Below are 14,853 nucleotides of genomic sequence, written 5' to 3'. Positions count from 1 at the left end.
AAGGAGTAATCCCAGTCCTCAGAAGAGGAGCAAGGCTCTACGAGGGGAATGTATGGGAAATGATGCTTCAGGCATTGTCTGGAGGGAGGTAAGGAACAGGTCCCACTGCCCCAGATGTGCGCTGCACCCTTTCCAGTGTGTTTTCCCCTCCCTGACGTCCCTTGGTTGTCATTCTCTGCATTGGAAGGCAGATCCTGGCTGCAGTTTGGCATCTTTGTGAGCGCGGCAGGGAGGCTGCAGACCCCACACGGATCTGGAGCAGGCCCTTTGCCACTGCGTGGTCCCCACCAGCCCAGCCTCCTAAAGCAGAGATGGCAATAATGGGAGCTCTTCACGGTCAGTCCTGCCTTTTCCACCCCGCGCAAGCAGGCAGCGTGTGCTAGGACCTGTGCTGGTAGCAGAGTATAGCAGGCACTCCAGGAACCGCTAGTACCTGTAGGTTCAGTCTGGCTCTCGTAACATCAACCGCGCTCCCACCTCTTCCCCCTCCGCCTCCAAGCCCAGCGGAGTCGAGTGAGATGCATTTCCCTTCATGCTGCTGGGTTTCCCCTCCCTCGGTGGCTCTCTGGCCGTAAGCCGTTTCCCATCAGAGCACTCAGAGCGTTTCTCACCGAGGAGGTGGCCTGTGGTAAGGGGGTGGGAAGGGACGGGAGCGTGGGGTGCGTGCTGGGGGAGCTGCTGGTGCTGCAGCTCCGTGCCTCAATCTGTATTCTCTCTCTCCTCTGCATGGCTTCCTGTTTTTATAGCCCGCTGCTCTTTGAAACAGCAAGCTGCAAGCAGCAAGGAGGGCAGAGGGTAGTGGGCTGGAAGAAGCCTCTGCCAACACTTGCTACGGGTCCGGGTGCAGGCTCTGGGAAAGATGCTTGTCTATTCCTGCCTTGTGATCCTGCCTTTGTGTACTACAGAAGTGGCTCTGAGGAGGCGGTGCTGTGGTGTGCGTGTGCTCCTTGCTGCAGGATTGCAGCAGGGCTGTCCTTCAGTTTTCCTGTTTGGCAGTTGTCTCCCCCAGCTGCTCTTGAACGCGCACAAGAGTTTCTCCTATCCTTAGACATCTTGTGATAATCAGTCAGATGTAGTCAGCGCCAGGATGATGCTCAAGGATGAAGCACCAGTGCTGACTGCTGCAGAAGGCTGAACTGCTCAGGGATGTGATTCCCAAAGTCTCAGCCAAGAGCTAACAGCTTGCAAAGAACTGAGGAATCTTGAGATGCAACTTCTCTTTTTCAGATGCCTGACGGCAGTCATACAAAACAAAGAAACTGCATTAGGAGCTCTGCTGTCAGCGTAATTCCTGTGTTTACTGCTGGTTTTCTCCTTTCTGTTTTGAGAGGGGGAAATGGTCTGTTTGCTCATCAGTAAAAGGCAAAATGTGAAGAAAGTGATGTCTGGGATATCACTGGGATGAGGAAACTGCACCATGAGGCGTCCTGCTTGAGTCAAGCCTGTAGCAGAGCCCTCTCCTGAGCAGGACTTGTTAATGCTGCTGTTCGAAGACATTTTTCCAGTCTCCCACAGACTTACCATGAGTGAGTCTACACAGGTTAAATCCGTAACTCCCCTTTGGTAGATCAATAACTTGCAGGGTTGAGGAAGCTGTCCTGCCATATAGGACCAGTATCGTGTTCGCTTTAGTGTCTGTTCTGTGTTCTCGTTCAACAACATGTGCTTTAGAAAGAGGCAGAAGTCCCGTGCTCCAGTCAGCACGACTGCTGCAGAATGGGAGATGATTTTTAATCGGAAATCACTCTTGCTGCCTTCTCTGCCAGTAAGATACGTTCTCTCCAAGCAAATATTTGAGGAATGGAGCTGGGTGGATGCAGATAACTCTGGTTCAAGGCACGAGACAAATGGGTGTTTCTGAGATGCTGTTTTTATTGGTGACATCAGCGCCTTGGTTTGCTGAATAACTTCAAAAGCTGCTCCTCTGGATAACAGTTGCAGGGTCCAGAGGAAGGTAGATAGAGGATTAGGTTGCAAAGTCTTGTTCTGGCAATGATCCCTCTCCGCAGGAGGCGGATGGGCAGCCAACTGAGCACAGCTGCTCCTGGAGCTCCTTCTTGCCAGACAGTGCTGTAGGAAGGAGATGAAAAATGGGAAAGATTGCATCAATTATTAAGCCTTGTAAAAATAATTAGCAAGACAACAGCAGGCAAATGGGCAAGGAGGAGAAGAAAAACAGCTGCCAAGGCATGGAGGGATAGGGCTTCACTAGAGACAGGAAAGGAAGGGGAATTGGGTAAAGCACCCCTTTATTCAGTAGCTGGGGAGAGAGATGAAAAATTAATGTATGAGCTTTGCATATGCACATTAGGGCAAGGAGGGAGGGGACATCTCCTCATTGAAGCTGCCCACTCTTGGCTCCCACCAAAGGCTCCTACAGTTTAAATGCCATTTTTGTGGCTTTTCCACAGATGTTCCCAGTGGTACCGGGTATGACCAGTGGTACAAGAGGAGGCAAGAACAGCCTGTGCAAATGTTTATGGAGAAGGATTGCCTGGGTTTTTTTTCCAGTATATGAATTGGTACCAGGGCTGTAAAGGAGCTGGCTGGAATGCTGCTCAGTCCAGGTTCCCAAATGGCAGGAACAGGCTTCCATTAGGATTCAATTTTCTCCTTCATTTTACAGTTCCCATCCAGAGCCACCAGCAAGCACATGAATGATTTTTGCGCTGTAATGCTGTGGTCTCTGATCTGTGGGCAGAGCTGTCTGCTGCCATACAAGGATGTAGTGAATAAGATTGAACAGTGAGGCTCTGCTGCGTGCCCAGTGCAACTTTGTCATTGGTGATTTCACAGCGATGCCTGTTCCCGACTTCTGGATTAATTCCTAGGGTCATTATTCTCCTGGATTTGTTTCCCATGACAAGTCTGCAGGCTCCTCTGTCTACAATATAGCAGATGCTCTCTCCTCACTTTAGGCAGCCAGCTGAAAAGGGGAGGAAAGCACTGCAGGGAGGAGCCGGATGACTTCTGAGCACTTGCAAGCTGTAGAACTGCTGATGTGCTCCTTTCCTTCAGGGAGAGTCAGCTACACATGTGTAGTAGAGGGTGATTCAGTCACCCGTGATAAGATCCAACAGATCTGAATTGAAGTAAATAAACAAGTATCAGCATAAGCCTTTAATGGGTGTCTTTACTAGAGCTCAGTCGCCTCCGTGTAGTGGAAAGTTTCAGGGAAACTTTGGGGGAATTTGCACGCATGCAATCAGGGCTGCTGACTCCTCATTCAGAGCAAAGGAAAACGCTGTTTTCAGCATCACTTATTGCTGCTTCTTTTTATGGCCTCTTCCTCTATTTTTCGCAACATAAGAGAAGCAGTGCCACTGGTTTCAATTTTCTGCCACAAGCCTGATCCCGAAGGAGCAAGTGGGGAGTACCACTGGGTAATTCACACTTGGTGCTGCCAGTATGGAGGAAGATGACTTTTCCCTGGACCTAGATGGTGGGCGCATTGTTCGCTGGGCTTGTTCAGTCCAGGACATGCCAGCTTGTAGCTACAAGGTCTCTGAAGTACAGCCAAGTAGCAGGCACAACCATCTGGCCATGAGGTGGGAACACTGGTCATAAGAAGGTGATACAAAATTAATCAAGGCTCGATTGTGCTGTGGCTGGTCATTTGCTATGTGAAGTTCCTGGAGGGGATGACTTTGTTCTGTGAGCCAGGTGAACTGTTATCACCAAGCATGCTGTGGGGTCCTTATCAGAGATAAAGGTTCAGTAGAGGTAAGAGCCATAGGGGACAGGAGCTCCTCATTTTGGGAATGAGATCAGATGTATGTACTTGTGCATCTCCCTTGGCAAAATACCTTTCAAATCTCAGTGGGCTCTTGCTGGTGAAGAAAGATGAGGGGGTGGTTGGTTTGGGTCTTTATCGTTTGCTAATGAGGGAGCGACTCCAATCCTCAAGCTTGCTGTGTGGGTCTTTATGTGGCCACAGGGAAAAGACTCTGGTGTTTCAGGAAGCAGTTGGTAACCTCCATTCCCCTGCTGCTGCATCTGACCTCCCGACACAGGGAATGCGCAAGCAGGGTTCAAGAGAGTAAGCAGCAGCAATCAATAAAGCATTGAAGGAAGAGAAGAATGGTAAATAAATAATGTGCATGGAGGAATAGTCAGGGCATGACCTGCTAGCACTGAATGGCCTGTAAGTGGGTGCTGCGGCTGGGGTTGTAATGGCATGACATTAAAAGCCCATATGGCATCATCAGGAGCTCTGTGTTGTGAGAGGGCATTCGTCTGGTTCCAGCGTGTGAGTTAGTAAAAGAGACCAGTGTGACAGGCTGGGAAATGGCACAGAAAGAGAAATGCTTCTGTTAAAGGAGAAGTCTGAGGAAGAAGGATATATTTTTAGTGCCAAAGGGCTTGTGAATTGCTTTTGCCACTGAAGGGATCGCATGTGCAGTAGATAGGTATGTTTTTGTTGGGGGCTGTTAGGATTGGGGAGGAAATGTCTTTAGAGGCCCCTTTCCTTCAGAGAGTTGAGTGAGCATCTCTGCTCCCCAGAGGGTCCCAAAGGAGCCTGACACGAGCAGGTGGGTGGTGTGTGGTGGCCATAGAAGCAGGCAGGAAATGCTCACTGGGGTGAACCTGTTGGGCACCTCGCTAGTGAGCCACACATCTAGCAAGCAGATAACCACAACAAAGGCACTGTCAGTCCTGTTGTGCTTTTGCTCCCCGTTTCTCCAGCCTGCACAGCTCAGAACAGTTGCTGATGCAGTCTGCAGTTGTGTGCATCTGCACCCCGGTGACAGTGCTGGGATTGCCCAGCTGCAGACAGCTCCGTGCTGTAAGCTATTTGGACAGTGTTGAAGTCAGTGCTTCCCAGCAAAACATCTACCACAAGACTTGGCATCTCTGAGCTCTCAGAGCAAAGCAAGCAATGGTTCCTGCTGCTCTCTGTCATGGGAGAGCGGCTCTGTGGCTCCCGGTTTGAAATGGGGTGGTAAAGAGTGCTGACACTAATGGAATAGTTCCCTTTTCTGGTCCCTTGTTTCTTGTTGCCATTTCTTTCAAACCTTCTCTTTCTAAAAGCAGGGGTTTATGATCAGGTCATTGGAAACAAGCTACATGCCCTCATGTGGTGCTTTAGCAAATGGCTGTATTCAGTTTATGTTTTCAACTGGTTTCTGTGTTTCCTGGTATCTCCAGTGGGAACTCCAGATCATTTTGTTCTCTAACTTGTGCAAAGCAGCATGGCTTGGCAACGTGCTTTGGCAATATTACTGTACATCACAGCACGTCCAGTGAAGCTGGTGCTTATGGAAGGAGGCTGCACAGATTTCACTCAGTTTTTCCATTACATTTCCAAGCCTCATTCTGAAAGCATCACCTTGCCGAAGTTGTGCGTGAGCTGTGTGGCACAGTCAGTCTCCTTCTGACAGCAGTGTGTACTTGGTTTCTTCCTGTAGGCATCCAAGAATCATGCTTCTTGCTGCCGGCGAGCTCTGCTAGCTCTGCGTGTCTGTTACTGTCCTCTCCTCACCCCTGTCATTTTGTCTTTGCTCTGTGTCTTTCTGCCCATGGCCTTTGGAAGACCAGGTTGAAAATCTGGCTCCCGACTGTAGCTAATTTAGATCAAGTCACTCAAAACACTAAACAGAAAGTGGGTAGGAGGAAGGAAATGAGTGGTTGAGTTTTTTTCCTGTTGCAGGTAGCATGGAGATAAAATAGGAAATTCAATGCAAAGTTATCTTGCTGAGCCCCCAGCAGCACCACAGGCAGCAGGCGCCTCAGGGCTGCTTTTGATGGTTTATTCCTGTTAGTGCCAGGTTAAGGCTGGACTTAAGGTCTTTGTGATGGTGCAGAACAGGCCTATAGCATTTAGAAAAGGGGCTCCAGGCAGTCTGGGGAAGAGTGAAACGTTTCTGATGTAGAAGAGAGAGGGGTGTGAGTTGCTGTGTGCTTTTTGTTAATACAGAAGCTGGCTATTGAGGACCGAGTGGAAATAAAGTTGCATCAAATTCAGGCTAAAATCCTCGCAGTTCTCCATGCGAGTGACTGAGCAGTTGTACACGCAGAGGTGTGTGAGGGGTAATTCATGTCCTGTCGCTCTCCTTCTGTTAAAATGGAAAAATCACTCGGGTGAAGCCTCATCACTCAGGGCTGTAAAACGTACAAATGTGAAGATAGAGTGCAGGCTCTTCTGGTCAGCAACTCGGAGTCTGCACGTGGAAACTGCTGTCATTTGATGTAATAATTGAATTGATATTCGGTGGTGTTTACCAGTATGGACAGTTTTATCTGTGCAGCAGCAGGTGCTAGACTCGGGTAAACCACCAGTTATATGAGTGGGACCCCTTTTCCCCCCTTAATTTTCAAGCATTCAAGTGTTTTCCTTGAAATAAGCCTGAGAAATGAGCAGAGTGGTGTTCCTGGAAACTTGAAGGAAAAAAGATGTTTCACTTTTCCATGGGTGTTGAGGGAAAGTGAGTTACCAGGAACGCTGTGCTTTGGCTTTGAAAGGCAGCCATTGGGATGAAGACCTGGGTCTGCTCAGCGAAAAGCGGCATGTCCTGTATGTGCAGACTCCAGGCTGCAATCATGACATCCAACCTGTGCAGAAGGAAAGCAGCAAACTCTGCAACTATGGATAAAGATTCCAGATGACCCAAAAGGACATGGTACAAGATGCACACGTGGGAGTAAGCTGGGATTTCTGTCAATAGCTCATTATAATATCATATTTATATCTTTATATGTATATGTTATACATGTTATATATATAGACATATAATATCTTTAATGTGCCTTCTGTGTGTCTTGCTTTGCTGTTTTGCATGTAGTTCACCTCTTGTTTTGTATGTGCATGTAAGGTGTTGTGTGTGCTCATAGGCAGCTCCTCTCCACCATGTGCGACAGTGTCAGGCTGATGGCTGGCTACCATAGGAAGTGTCCCATTCACCCAAGTAACACAGTGGATGTGGAGGGTGATGCCACTGCTAAGCATCCTAATAGGAAGAAGGTTTATTCCTAGGGGTGTATCCACACTCAGCTGGGTTTGCAGAACTCCTGTGCTTTGCTGGAGATGTCCATTCCTGCCCTTGTAAAACCTACCTGGGTACTGGATCCCAGCCTGGCTCTGAGCAGCTCTTCCCAACCAAACCATGTGCTAGGGGACCTATCCCAAGGACTGCCTTGAAATTATCCCTCAGGCTGTGATTTACTGCCAATATCCACACTGGGATTGTTTTGGGCTGGTGGAGAACTTTCCTGAAGGCTCTTCCCCACCAGAGTCCCCTATATCTCTGGTTTTAGGTGACTGACTTTGAAGACTTTACTAGTTTGTGGTACTCTGGTTTTCCCCTTTTCGATAGGAGAAAAAACAGCAATGAAGACAGGGAGGAACAAAACTCTTCTCTGAAGTGACCCAATACTAAACATTACTGTTCCAGTGTCCTGAAAGGGAATCTAAGGCAGTGAGTTTGTAGCATGGAAAGAGGCAGGGGGAGACCTGCTTAAGTGCATCCTGCTGATGTGAGGGGAGACCTGACCTTGCTCGAATCCTGGTTGGTGCCACATTTGAAATGATGATACTGCAATAATAAACAGTGAAGCCTTTTGTTTTATTTTGAGAGGCACACTCACCCTTGCAGCATGTAGTGTAAGTGCTTAGCAGAGTTCATACTTGTCTGGTACAGTTTCCCAGTCCTAGTTCTGTTTAGGCTGGCTGGACTGTTTGCTTCTGTGAAATACATCTTGCTCTTCTTTGTAAGAACTGTCCAAGGCTCAATAAAAACAAACATTATCTATTTCTGGCCCCAAATTTGAGGACAAAAACTTTGCACTTTGCTGCTACCATAACGAGTTTGTTTTTCCTTCAGCGCTGTTCCCAGGGTAGAAGCTGTAGCTTTACCTCCTGCTATGTAAATGAATCTTCATTGCTCTGCCTCAGGTGGAAATTCCCCTGGTCACGGATGGAAATTTTACTCTGCTAACAATAAACCCAATCATTTTCAGCCCAAAGCCCTCTCTCATTTGAGCACAGAAGAAACAAACTCTTCACATTCCTTTTCTCCTTGTTGTCACTGATGACTCAGGCCAGGGCCTTCGCTGCTTATTTCTGACTCTTAAGTGATTTTTCAGGTGGCTGCTAAAAAATTCTTCAGGCATTTGTCACTGGCATCTGCCTCATTTTGTAACGTGACACATTCGGGGAGGGGGATGTGTATGTGTATTTGTTTGGGTTCCCAATGTTGTTTAGATTGGAATATCCATTTTAAACATCAAACACAGCAAAACAAACAAAACCCACCCAAATATAACAAACCCATGAGGCTGAGCTAAATACTTAGTGGAGGAAGGCACCTGCATCTGGCTGTGTCTTCAGGGTGCAGACAGCCACCCACGCTGCAGTTGGTGAGATCAGGGCTTACTGGAAACGGTCAATAGGGACCCCCAGAATTCCCAGCCTGGATGCAGGGCTTTGTTGTACTGCTCTGACTTTGAGCTCTGGGGTTATATTCCTTGGGAACCCAACACTCATGAACTTGAACAGTGCTTCTTGGTGTGGGAAAACTGGTGCTGCTCTTCTGCTGGTAGCAAAGGAAAGGGTCCAGAATCCCCTAATAGTAATTTCAAGCTGAAACAGGGTGTTTTGGTTGAACAGGCAGTTACAGCTCATAATGGGAGTCTGTGGGTTTATAGATCGCTCAGTTTCTGCAGAAAGGACTCCCAAGAAATGGTTTTGTGACACAACAGAGGAAAGTTGTTTGTCCCTCTGAAGGACCAATAGGAAAGGGATGCAGCTTGTGTCCATTTGTGTTTGACATTCTTTGGTTTTGCATCCAAAACCCATCCCCAACAGAAGTGAGGTTCTGAGAGGCGTTCCTTGTGTGTGTGTACAAATGCTGTGCGTATGTGTGCAATTCTGTTTTGGAGTGATAAGTCAATGGTATCCTGTGTTGAGACATGGATGCTTTGAACCCGTGTAGCACCACCAAAGACTTCACAAAATGCCCTGTAGAACACAGAGAAAAGCAGGTGAAACAGCTTACTAAAAGCTGTGGCATCGGTGCCAGTATGAGCAGTTTAACCTGAGTACCTTACTCCAGGTCCCATCCTTGAAAGCATCTGGTTTTCAAAGCAGGATGTGTAATTTTGGTGGGGATTTTTGTTGGTGTTGGTTTGGTTTTGTGTGGTTTTCCCCAAACCATTTTATCTTGCATTTTTGCAGTCAGTAACTCAAGCTGTATCCCTGATATAGCTGTGGGCTCACGTATCTCACAGAACTGGGTCAGTAGCATCTCCTCCTATCAAGCATTTGACTCTGTTCTATGGGAAGTGGTGCTGCATGCAACACCAACAAGTAAGAGAACTTGCTTTTTCCTTAACACGATACTTCGGCACAGGCAGAGGTTCCAATGGAGAAACAGCCAAGGAGGTATCAAACGAAGGCTCCTTGCTCATTTTGATAACCTCTGAAAGAGAGCTGCCTCCAGGGATTCTTCTCCTTCAGAAATCCCTTGGTATTGCTGCCGATCAAGACAGGAATCTGAGCTGCTTGCTCCAGCTAACTCAGGTCAGTTCTTGTCGCTTGTTTTCCCTCTGCAAACACTGATGGGGAAGTCATAGATGAATTCTTTGTTCTCAAATCTGCAATATTCTTCCTTCAAACGTGTACTCGCGCAAACAAACAGGTATTTTTGTCTGGGCAAGGACACCAAATGGTGCCATTCTGGCCTTCAGCAAGAGAGCAGAGTACCTTTGTCGTCATTTTTCCTTCTCTCTGTCATTCAGGGTGCCCAGGCTTGAAACTATTTCAGAGGCTGTTTGAACAAACAGGGTACTCGGGTCCTTGAACCCCACCTGAATCATCAGGTGATGAATAATTCACCATCACCTCCTGTACGGTTCATGGGGTTTCACTTGGGGAGTCTTTTGTTTGAATGCGTGTCCATCAAAGAAAGAGAAAACATGCTGGGGTTTTATCATGGTTTTCTTCTCTGGAATCTCTCTTGTGGCAGTGTCGCCAAGCAAACTGTGGCCTTGTTCTTGACAGAAAAACCATTACGTTCTCAGCACTGAGCATTCAGCTGTCCCCAGGTCCAAGCTATGGAATTACTGCTGCATTTTTCTATGGAGAAAGGTCCTTCCCCTGGGAAGGTTGCTTGAGCATAGGTGAAAACAGGAGAAAACCAACATCTGTTTCAGAGTTGGTTGCAGATGTGTGCTTCAGGATGTGACAAGTTAGCAGTGCATGGAGATGGGATTCCCTTCCTCAACCCTCGCAGGAGGCAGCGTTACCATAGGAACTGTGGGATCGGCTTCCTTGCAGCTCTTCCCTGTAAGGTCATTGTCCATCATCTCTTTACATTTCCACCAGACATGGGTCCCACTGTACTTGATGGCCTTTGCTCAGTCACCTCTCAAACTGCTCCAGTTCTTGTGAACCTAATTGCTTTTTTAAGTCTCTATTTCCTCTACTTTTCTTCTTTCTCCTTCTCCTCACTAAATGTTTAGACGTTCAACAAGTAAATTCATATTATCCTAATAAAACAACTCCTCTAACAAAGACACCAGAGATTTAACCTGATTTTTCCATTATTCCCCCATTCAACTTTTGGCCAATTAATCTGAACAAACAGGCTGCTTGGATCCTTGAATCCCACCCCCTAATAATTCACCATCAAATAATTCACCATCACCTCCTATCCAGCTCATACACTATGTAAGTCTGGCTAGTTGAGAAGTTTGTGTTCTCTAACATCCTACCACACTGCTGACATAGTGTGAATACTCATATGGGGCTTGACATTAAAATTGGAATTCATATCTGAATTTCCCCAGGAAAATTGAGGAGGTTTTGGATCTGCAGCTGGTTTAGGTTAATCAGTACTTTCCTTAGAGCACTAGCACTGATCTTCAAAGTGATGAAGCTCTTCCCCTCATCTTTTATGTTGTGTCCTACTTGAATAAACATCTATAAAATAGAGCAGTATTCACCCGTTTATGAAGTTCATTGTAATTGATAAGGCTGCGGTAGCTCTGCCTATTTGAAGATGGAGAATTAGAAAGTTCAAAACAGGAAAATGAACGTGGGCAGCAGTCGGAGGCTGTAAGGTGCAGTTAAAACACTTCATACGGTTTATCCTGACATCCTAACTTCCCTTCGGTGTGCACACTTGCTTTGCAAGAGAGCTTAGGTTCCCCAAGTGTGTGTATATATATGTGTGTGTGCGTGTTTAAAGCAACCCCAACAGAGAATGAAAAGCCTGTAGCAGTGCAGCATTATGCTGTAGCACAAAGACCCTTTGTGTAAGATGCAAAAAGCGACTGTGATCTTCAAATCTTGAAGCAGTGTTTGGTTTGGCCACAGGCATTTCTCGTCAAGGGATGTATCCTGTGGCTGCACTTGCATGGGTGAGCTCTGCTGCTCACCTCTGTGGTAGCCAGTGCAGATCAGTGTTGTACACTTCATGCAGCTATTTCAGAGCTTGTTGCCAAAAAAAAACCTCTTTTGACTTTAAAATAAGAGCAAGTTACCAGCTGTAACTGCATAGCTGAAGCAGAAACGTGGTTTCCCACCTGTTGGGGAGTGTTAACCACATGGAGCAAATAGTTTCAGCTCTCCCAAGACTGCTCTGGCTTCCTGTTTGTTTTGTGGTGCAATTCGACGCGGTGAGTTTGGTGGGGTTTTTGTTTGTTTACACCATACCCCTGTAAGTGCAGGGTAAGAGAGGCTGCTTCTAGCCTTGTCTGTAGAAGCGATGGATACAGCTTCGTAAGCGTTACTATTTACTAAGGTTGCCAACATCTTTGTGGCTTAGGACCCAGTGGTCCTGAGGTGTGGTGGTTTGCTCTCCAGGTGCTCCACTGGCAGTTGAAAACGTTCTTGCTGGGCAGTCCTGTAAATACTGTGGTTACGCTTGCTTGTTGTCATCCTCCTCTTTCTCCCCCTGTTCCTTTCTCCTCCAAAAGCTGGCCAGATGTCTCATCTAGGCTACGAACGTTAGCTGTGTTTCTCATGCAGCAAACTGGTGTAGAGAAGGGCTTTGGAAGGGAGACGGTTAGGAGCTGTACTGCCAGTGTTTCCAGCCGTGCCCACTGCACACACAGATGCTGAGGTGGTGAGCGGATGTACCAGAACGGTGTACCTGGAGCAGTGAAGAGAAGAAACAACCTGAAAAAAGAGGTGAGGATAAATGCCAAGGGGCGGAGCTATGAAAGACTCGTAATTAAGAGAAAGGGCTCAAAAGTGGCTTTTGTTGAAGAAAAAGGGTATAAAAAGAAGGTTTAATGTGAGTAGTCATTGAAACTGGGCGCAGCCATAAGATAGGAAGAAAACTGCACTTTAGATTTGGCTTTAAGAAATATATAATGGAGAGCAGCCCTTAGCCCCAGCCAAGCCCTGCAGGGTGTGTATCCCCATCCACAGGGATTTCTCCCTCTTTCCCGCGAGCTCTGGGCACTCCTTATCCTGCAAAGACTCATACCCTGAGCAGGGAGTTGTGTGATGCAGGATGTTTGAAAACTCATCCTCCCTTTCCTCCTGTCCATTTGTCTTTGTGCTCTCTGCAGCTTCATGTTAACCCTGGGCAGTCCACAGCGCAGTAATGCACTACACAGGGTAGTAACGCAGCCTGAGAGAACATCCCTTCTTGCTTCCAAGTGCATTCATTTATGCATGGCAAATGCTAACTTTTTAAATGAAAGGCAGTTTGTGTTATCCAGCAGCTACGTCCATATCTGTTTTAGGTACTCAGTTGTCTTTGCCTGGTGCTTACTTGGAGTCAAGCCGTCGTTGTTGCGCTTTGCCTTATCTTTTGTTATTGGAGGGCTCTGAACTGGGGACAGAGCTGCCATGTCCCTGTGGCAGAGCTTAGAGGCAGTCCCTATTGCCCATCAATTATGCAAACAGCGGCCATTCTTTGCTCCTTTGCAATGTCCTAATAACCGAGTTCTGCGTAAAACTCAGCTCATGGCACAGCAGTTGGGATCGCTACACTGGGCTCTGCATCATTTGCCTAGCAGGACAAGCCTGATCCCTGGCTCAGCAGGAGCACGGATCCGCATTTCTGGCAAATTCCCTGGGACAAGTAGGAGAACTTGAGCTGAGAGTGCAAATTAACCTTACAGAGTGTTTTATGAACAACTGTGGGTAAATGTATACCTGATTGGCATGGTGCGGTGGTGGTCTCTTTGAACTGGCATGCCCAGCCTCATATTGGATGCACTTGTTAAAACACCACATGGATGACACTGGCTGCCTTAGCACTGTTTTCTTCAAACGTATTGGCACTGTTCTGTTGTCAATAAGAGAGGAAAAGCAACTGACTGAGCTCTCCTTCTGTTCCTCCTGGAGGTCTCGGATCTTTAACCTAGCAGGTAGCAACTATTTTTCCTGACTTCTAGTTCCTTTTATCCCTTCCTTATGGTTTCTGCTGTCCAGCTTCTCAGAGGCCGGGTGGGCAAATGTCCTGTCAGGGTTCGGTACAGCCCTGTATGTGGAACGTGGAGATGAGTAGAAAAGCTGTTGAAAAGGAGAAAAAAAACCCTAGCAGAACAGAAACCAGAATTCCTGTAAACAGTCTGTTTAAAAATATCATCAGCACATGTCAGGGCTGATGGTTTAAAATAGACAGTTTGAGCTTTAAAAGGTCACATTAAGACATGATAGTAGAATCAAATGGAGATGAAGAATGAATGTTTCAATAGTCACACTTTGTACTGAAGGCAAGATGTCTGTGTTGCCAAGTAGTAATGTTCAGGGACATAAAAGTGAGTCAGATTGCAAGAATAATGAGCTTTTATTTGGATTATAACATGGGGAAAAAAAGGAGTTTATACCTTAATCACTTGCCTTCAGCAGGAAAAACTTTAGGGAAAATGATGATTTGGGGGGGACCAGTGGGGGCAATGTGCCAACATTAACTGTGTCCTGTACCAAGGTCGGTTGTTTCCATGTGAAGAAGTGAAATACTTAAAAGCACAAACCCAGGTTCACAGTCTCTAATTACTTGAGACCCAAAGTACAGCGGGCACTTCTCAAGTGCAAGAGGAGATGTGTGAAAAGAGAGATCTTTTCAAGTGAGCTTTCAGATGCTCTTTGGGTACGTAATTGCTGCTGCAAATTTAATGAGACGGAGGAGAGGCTGTCTTTGAACCCTGGAAACGTTTCTTATCCCCATCTGCTGCTGCTTTGGGGAATCGCCGCTGATTGCCCGTGACGAGTCAGAGGGATGCTCTGTGCAGAAGGGTGACACACTGAGAAGTCGCCGACACTTGGGGCACTGGTGGGATGGACCCCTCTGCCATGGGTGCTGGGTTTGGGGGTTCCCTGCAGCCAAGGAGCCTGTACATCAGGTTGGAGGAGAAAAAGGTAAGGTTCAATTGCCTGTGCGTCTGCCAGCAGATGAAGCTGTGCTGGGTTCCCCTCTCCTATAGTGCTAGTGAGAACACCAGGAGTGTTACAACCTAGTGCTTCTACCTTGGGCCCTGCGGGCACCTCGCCTGCCTTGGAGGTGTTTCTCCTCGTCCCCAGATCACTTGACTCTCCTTGACTTGGGATCTTCCCTCTCATAGAATGGTTTGGAAAGAAGGGACTTTAAAGCTTACCCATTCCCAACCCCCTGCCATGGGCACCGACACCTTCCACTAGAGCAGCTTGCTCCAAGCCCCTGTGTCCAACCTGCCCTTGAGCACTGCCAGGGATGGGGCAGCCACAGCTTCTCTGGGCACCCTGTGCCAGCACCTCAGCACCCTCACAGGGAAGAGCTTCTGCCTAAGAGCTCAGCTCAGTCTGCCCTCTGGCAGTTTAAAGAGGGTATTTATTCCACAAAACTTCCCAGATGAATTAAAAACAAGTGCATGGTCAAGGCTGTCAAAGGAGCCCTTTCCAGGGATGGAGTGAATCTC

At 47.3% G+C, this 14,853-nt stretch overlaps 1 protein-coding gene across 1 annotated transcript in view; it reads left to right on the top strand.

The window, feature by feature from the left end:
* Window positions 1–605: 605 nt before the first annotated feature.
* Window positions 606–14,853, top strand: part of PIK3CD (phosphatidylinositol-4,5-bisphosphate 3-kinase catalytic subunit delta) — a 40,123-nt gene continuing 25,875 nt past the window's right edge. The window contains exon 1 of the mRNA XM_061450131.1: window positions 606–628. The gene's annotated coding sequence lies outside the window, so the exon portion shown is untranslated. The remainder of the gene's footprint in view (window positions 629–14,853) is intronic.

Source organism: Pezoporus flaviventris, unplaced genomic scaffold (assembly GCF_033815535.1).
Source record: "Pezoporus flaviventris isolate CSIRO_AGI_PZ_B2104156 unplaced genomic scaffold, CSIRO_AGI_Pfla_v1 ptg000009l, whole genome shotgun sequence".
In the NCBI taxonomy this organism is placed as follows: Eukaryota; Metazoa; Chordata; class Aves; order Psittaciformes; family Psittacidae; genus Pezoporus; species Pezoporus flaviventris.
Note: the sequence above shows the minus strand (reverse complement) of the source record. Positions and strands in the feature narration are given on the sequence as shown.